This window comes from Schistocerca serialis, chromosome 12 (assembly GCF_023864345.2).
Source record: "Schistocerca serialis cubense isolate TAMUIC-IGC-003099 chromosome 12, iqSchSeri2.2, whole genome shotgun sequence".
NCBI classification, from domain to species: domain Eukaryota; kingdom Metazoa; phylum Arthropoda; class Insecta; order Orthoptera; family Acrididae; genus Schistocerca; species Schistocerca serialis.
This window is the reverse complement of record NC_064649.1, coordinates 115,577,530-115,583,625: the sequence shown is the minus strand read 5'-3', so window position 1 is coordinate 115,583,625 and position 6,096 is coordinate 115,577,530. Positions and strand designations below refer to the sequence as shown.

Here is a 6,096-nt window from a genome sequence, read left to right as displayed (position 1 = left end):
AACATGCTGTGTTCTGTTTACTAAAAACTCTTCAATCCAGCCACACAGCTGGTCTGATATTCCGTAGGCTCTTACTTTGTTTACCAGGCGACAGTGCGGAACTGTATCGTACGCCTTCCGGAAGTCAAGGAAAATGGCATCTACCTGGGAGCCTGTATCTAATATTTTCTGGGTCCCATGAACAAATAAAGCAAGTTGGGTCTCACACGATCGCTGTTTCCGGAATCCATTCCTACAGAGTAGATTCTGGGTTTCCAAAAACGACATGATATGCGAGCACAAAACATGTTCTAAAATTCTACAACAGATCGACGTCAGAGATAGTCTATAGTTTTGCGCATCTGCTCGACGACCCTTCTTGAAGACTGGGACTACCTGTGCTCTTTTTCAATCATTTGGAACCTTCCGTTCCTCTAGAGACTTGCGGTACACGGCTGTTAGAAGGGGGGCAAGTTCTTTCGCGTACTCTGTGTAGAATCGAATTGGTATCCCGTCAGGTCCAGTGGACTTTCCTCTGTTGATTGATTCCAGTTCCTTTTCTATTCCTTGGACAGTTATTTCGATGTCAGCCATTTTTTCGTTTGTGCGAGGATTTAGAGAAGGAACTGCAGTGCGGTCTTCCTCTGTGAAACAGCTTTGGAAAAAAGATGTTTAGTATTTCAGCTTTATGCGTGTCATCCTCTGTTTCAATGCCATCATCATCCCGGAGTGTCTGGATATGCTGTTTCGAGCCACTTACTGATTTAACGTAAGACCAGAACTTCCTGGGATATTCTGTCAAGTCGGTATATACAATGGCTCTGAGCACTATGGGACTTAACATCTGAGGTCATGAGTCCCCTAGAACTTAGAACTACTTAAAGCTAACTAACCTAAGGACATCACACACATCCATGCCCGAGGCAGGATTCGAACCTGCGACCGTAGCGGTCGCGCGGTTCCAAACTGTAGCGCCTAGAACCACTCGGCCACCCCGGCCGGCTCTGGCTGAGGGAACGACCGTCTGCGAACCACGTGTTCTTCTTTATTCTTGTATTTATTCTGAATATCTACTTTTTGTGTATACGTGGGTAGCTTCGTGACTCGGTTCGCAGGGTGTGTTCCGTTCAGCAGGGCAGGCTGGCAGCGCACGCCGAGCCACTAGCTATCCGAAGCTCTGCCGCAAAGTTAGATTGGAAGGCGGAGACGCTCCCCCCCCCCCCCCTCCCCCTCCTGCTACCTGTCGCCGCTTAAAATTACGCCCGGTCGCCGGGAATACTCAATTCGACTACCGGCGGTCGTAGCTGAATGTGGGTCACTGCCTCCACCTAGGGATGGCAAAAACCGACCTGTTACAACCGATACCGGTATTTCGGTTCTGAATAACCGGATTTTTTTCGATATTTGTTTGCAGTCGGTTATAACATGTATTTTCTTTTCTTTTTGCTAATAACCCAGTAAATAAACCGAAATATCAATGAAACATACAAACAATGCAAAAATTTTTCGTTTTTAAATAAATCTTTCTTTAAAAAAAGGAGTAAATTTTATTCATAAAATTTTCATTTTTTTGAAATATTACCTTATTATAGAATACATGAATCTTTAAATGTAAACACAGTGTATATGACGAGTTCACGACACAGTAGTAAAATATGGAGCTAACTATTGAAAAAAACTGGTACATGGCCGCGAAAGTGGTAACAAATGTGCAACTGAGTGGAAAAACTGTCACCACCGTATAATTATAGTAAGGATACTTTATCTTTATGTAAATACAGATATATTTTCGACATATGCTGCCTTGCCATTTACAATTGTTCCACTTGTATCTGTTGAGTCACCAGCAAATAATTTTCTTTGCATTCAAAGAGTCATCTCCTTCAATATAAATAGGTACATGAATATATAAACACCAGAGGATGGGCACAAGCCCGAAACTGGTCTGTGACGAATAAATAATCTTTTATTGTGATTGGCAGCGGAAATTTTTCTACACCCTATGAAGGGACGAGGCAACGGCCTTGCCGCAGTGGAGACACCGGTTCCCGTCAGATCACCGAAGTTAAGCGCTGTCGGGCGTGGCCGGCACTTGGATGGGTGACCATCCGGGCCGCCATGCGCTGTTGCCATTTTTCGGGGTGCACTCACCCTCATGATGCCAATTGAGGATCTAATCGACCGAATAGTTGCGGCTTGGTCAAGAATATCATCATAACGACTGGGAGAGCGGTGTGCTGACCACACGGCCCCCCTAACCGCATCCTCAGCTGAGGATGACACGGCGGTCGGATTGTCTCGATGAGCCAGTCGTGGCCTGAAGACGAAGCGCATTATGAGGGGACAGTCACGGAGTTCACCAGCATCCACTATGGATAAAATTAATAGAATGCCTCATTTGCACTAAAGTATTAAAATGTGTCTCCCACATCCATGAAACAATAAAAGACGAAGGCAATTATGATAACATAAGTTAAAATCTCAAGAAAAATTCATTCATAATGTGCAATAGAAACAGAAAGTACCTAGTCTGCTGCCTGTGTCCATATAATGTGCCTTTATCTGCTTATAGACCTTGAAAACAGAAAAAAATAACACAAAAAACACAGTTCTACAAGGACAGTTTTCATCCTTTGGAAAATTTGGAAATTTGTGGTAAGGTGTTATGGGATCCCACTGCGTAGCTTAGGCAGTACTTCAACTAACTTACACTGAGGGCAACACACACACACACACGCATGCCAGAGAGAGGACTCGAACCTCCGACGGAGGGAGCCGCGTGGACCGTGGCAAGGCGCCTGAGACCGCGCGGCTACCCCGCGCGGCCTTTTACATTTTAGCACTGGCTATTATAACGTGGTGTGATCCCCGATTACAACGTAATTTTTACAGAATCAATAAGTGCACTGTGGTGATTTTTTGTAGTGTTCAGCCAATCACCAATTTTCGAGAAAAGCACCGAACAGAGGGCAGACTAACTTTTTTTTTTTTCCCCTATGCAATTTAATGTTTTGTTTCTACGTATTTTGCAACTGAATGAGTCATAATTTTTTAATTTTTCAATCCAAAATGGAGAAAACGGTTATTGCAGAAACTCACTGAGTAATAATTTTTCAAGCTAACAGCAATAAAAACCGAAAATCGTTTTTTTTTTCAGAACCCGGTTATTCTGAGCGGTTTTAACAGGTTAATACCGCGTGAAAAAAGAAAGATATAACGGAAATTGGTTGTTTCAGCTATAGCCGGCGTCTCTACCCACCCCCACATAATGCGGTTCTATGGACAAAAATGTCAGCTCTCTATTTACAGCATACTTCATCATCATGTACATTTACGAATTAGGTTTCAGAGGAAACATTTTCGGCTTCATCTTGTTAGCTGCATCATTTCCTGGACCGAAACATGTCCCTTACCTATTTTGGCGTTTGGTGGCAAACTGTTTTAGGATATCTGCCTTGTTGGATCCTGTTTAAGGGGGGGGGGGGGGCGTAGGAAGACAAAGGGCAGACTTAGGGTAGGAGAGGCACCACAGGACAATTTAATTCCCACTGTCTATACTTTTACAAATAAATTCATAAAGCTTTGTCAGCATGACCAGGAAGGATTCAGGATTTACACGCATAGCAGTGGAAGTTCAAATATATAACAGAATAATTTTTTTGCATGTGAAATTTCATCACTTTTTCACTAACTGTTGGCAGCATTTGTTGCCATATGCACACTTTTCTTCAGAAGTGAGAGATTATTCGATGAATTTTACACAGCATACAAATCATATTTACAGGTGTATGAAATTCTATAATTTCCCAAATCTATTACAAGCTGTGGTAAAAATTGAGATAATTAACTATAAAATTAGAGTTTTTTCTAAACATGAAGTTTAAAATGTAACTGAGCCATGTTGCGGCTCGCGTTGGTGCCGTTGGTAGGTTGGCAACATGTAATAGGGATAGTGGCGTCTCAGTTTCTTCTTATGTTTACTGGCACCACTACATTTGCTAGCGTTGTCTGACCGCGAGTGGCAGCAGCAGCGGTTATCGATATCTAGTGCGGTGTTACTATCTTTGGATGGACGTTAGGTCTTTCCCGGGTCGGTGTGTGTCGGGGAGTTCGTTTGGGAGGGAACAGCAGTGGGGTCCGGCAGTGCGAGTACATGCCGGGAACGCTGCCGGATCGAGGGGCTGTAGTTGCGAGAGCCACAACCTCGTTCTCCACCGGATCCAGGACGTTTGAGTTGAGTGAACATTAATCCAGTAGTGAAAGCTCCGCTATTTTGAGAGTACACCGTTTGTTCGCACATTGCTGCTCGCAGGATCAGTGACACGAAGATCAGCGAGTCGAGTGTTTGGAGTTGGCAAAATTAATTAGCCATTCTCCACTTCTTATTGTTAATCATTAAATTCCTTGTGTTATTATTGGTGACGTTCAACCAGCGGTATTTTCTGCTTAGTGGCCGCTAACGCCGCAGTTACCTGCCCTGGAGGTTAGCGTATTTTCACAGCGATGTACCTTTCCTCGTCTTGCCCCTGCTGTCTGGTAAGGTTTGTAGTTGGACAGCCTCCTTGATTGTGGTTCGGATATTTTGTTTCTTTTGGACTAGTTTGGTCGTAGCGGTTCCTTCTGCTGCTGGATGTTCTGAACACCGGATTCTGAAGACGCAGTGCTATCCGCAATTTACGCGTTGCCTGGGTTATTCCATTGTTGTATTGGTTATCAGATGTTAGGTAGATGTTGCAACTCTTGGCCGCCTGTCTCATCGTTTACAAAGTTGAGCGACTTTTCCAGCTCGATCCTTGGAGCACTGTCTGAGGCCCACTTCTCTCTTGATTCGGGCAGATTGTGATGATTGTTTTTTGTTTTAATTATTACTGTTTGGGCCTTCAGCCGACAAAGAGTTTGAATTTCTTGTTAATAAGGCCTTCAGCCGTGAGTGTAACTAGTCTTAAGAAATTTTAATTAGCGAAAATACACTGCTGGAAATGGAAAAAAGAACACATTGACACCGGTGTGCCAGACCCACCATACTTGCTCCGGACACTGCGAGAGGGCTGTACAAGCAATGATCACACGCACGGCACAGCGGACACACCAGGAACCGCGGTGTTGGCCGTCGAATGGCGCTAGCTGCGCAGCATTTGTGCACCGCCGCCGTCAGTGTCAGCCAGTTTGCCGTGGCATACGGAGCTCCATCGCAGTCTTTAACACTGGTAGCATGCCGCGACAGCGTGGACGTGAACCGTATGTGCAGTTGACGGACTTTGAGCGAGGGCGTATAGTGGGCATGCGGGAGGCCGGGTGGACGTACCGCCGAATTGCTCAACACGTGGGGCGTGAGGTCTCCACAGTACATCGATGTTGTCGCCAGTGGTCGGCGGAAGGTGCACGTGCCCGTCGACCTGGGACCGGACCGCAGCGACGCACGGATGCACGCCAAGATCGTAGGATCCTACGCAGTGCCGTAGGGGACCGCACCGCCACTTCCTAGCAAATTAGGGACACTGTTGCTCCTGGGGTATCGGCGAGGACCATTCGCAACCGTCTCCATGAAGCTGGGCTACGGTCCCGCACACCGTAAGGCCGTCTTCCGCTCACGCCCCAACATCGTGCAGCCCGCCTCCAGTGGTGTCGCGACAGGCGTGAATGGAGGGACGAATGGAGACATGTCGTCTTCAGCGATGAGAGTCGCTTCTGCCTTGGTGCCAATGATGGTCGTATGCGTATTTGGCGCCGTGCAGGTGAGCGCCACAATCAGGACTACATACGACCGAGGCACACAGGGCCAACACCCGGCATCATGGTGTGGGGAGCGATCTCCTACACTGGCCGTACACCACTGGTGATCGTCGAGGGGACACTGAATAGTGCACGGTACATCCAAACCGTCATCGAACCCATCGTTCTACCATTCCTAGACCGGCAAGGGAACTTGCTGTTCCAACAGGACAATGCACGTCCGCATGTATCCCGTGCCACCCAACGTGCTCTAGAAGGTGTAAGTCAACTACCCTGGCCAGCAAGATCTCCGGATCTGTCCCCCATTGAGCATGTTTGGGACTGGATGAAGCGTCGTCTCACGCGGTCTGCACGTCCAGCACGAACGCTGGTCCAACTGAGGCG

At 46.6% G+C, this 6,096-nt stretch overlaps 1 pseudogene; it reads left to right on the top strand.

The window, feature by feature from the left end:
- Nucleotides 1-1,993: 1,993 nt before the first annotated feature.
- Nucleotides 1,994-2,111, top strand: LOC126428575 (5S ribosomal RNA; annotated as a pseudogene).
- Nucleotides 2,112-6,096: the final 3,985 nt, after the last annotated feature.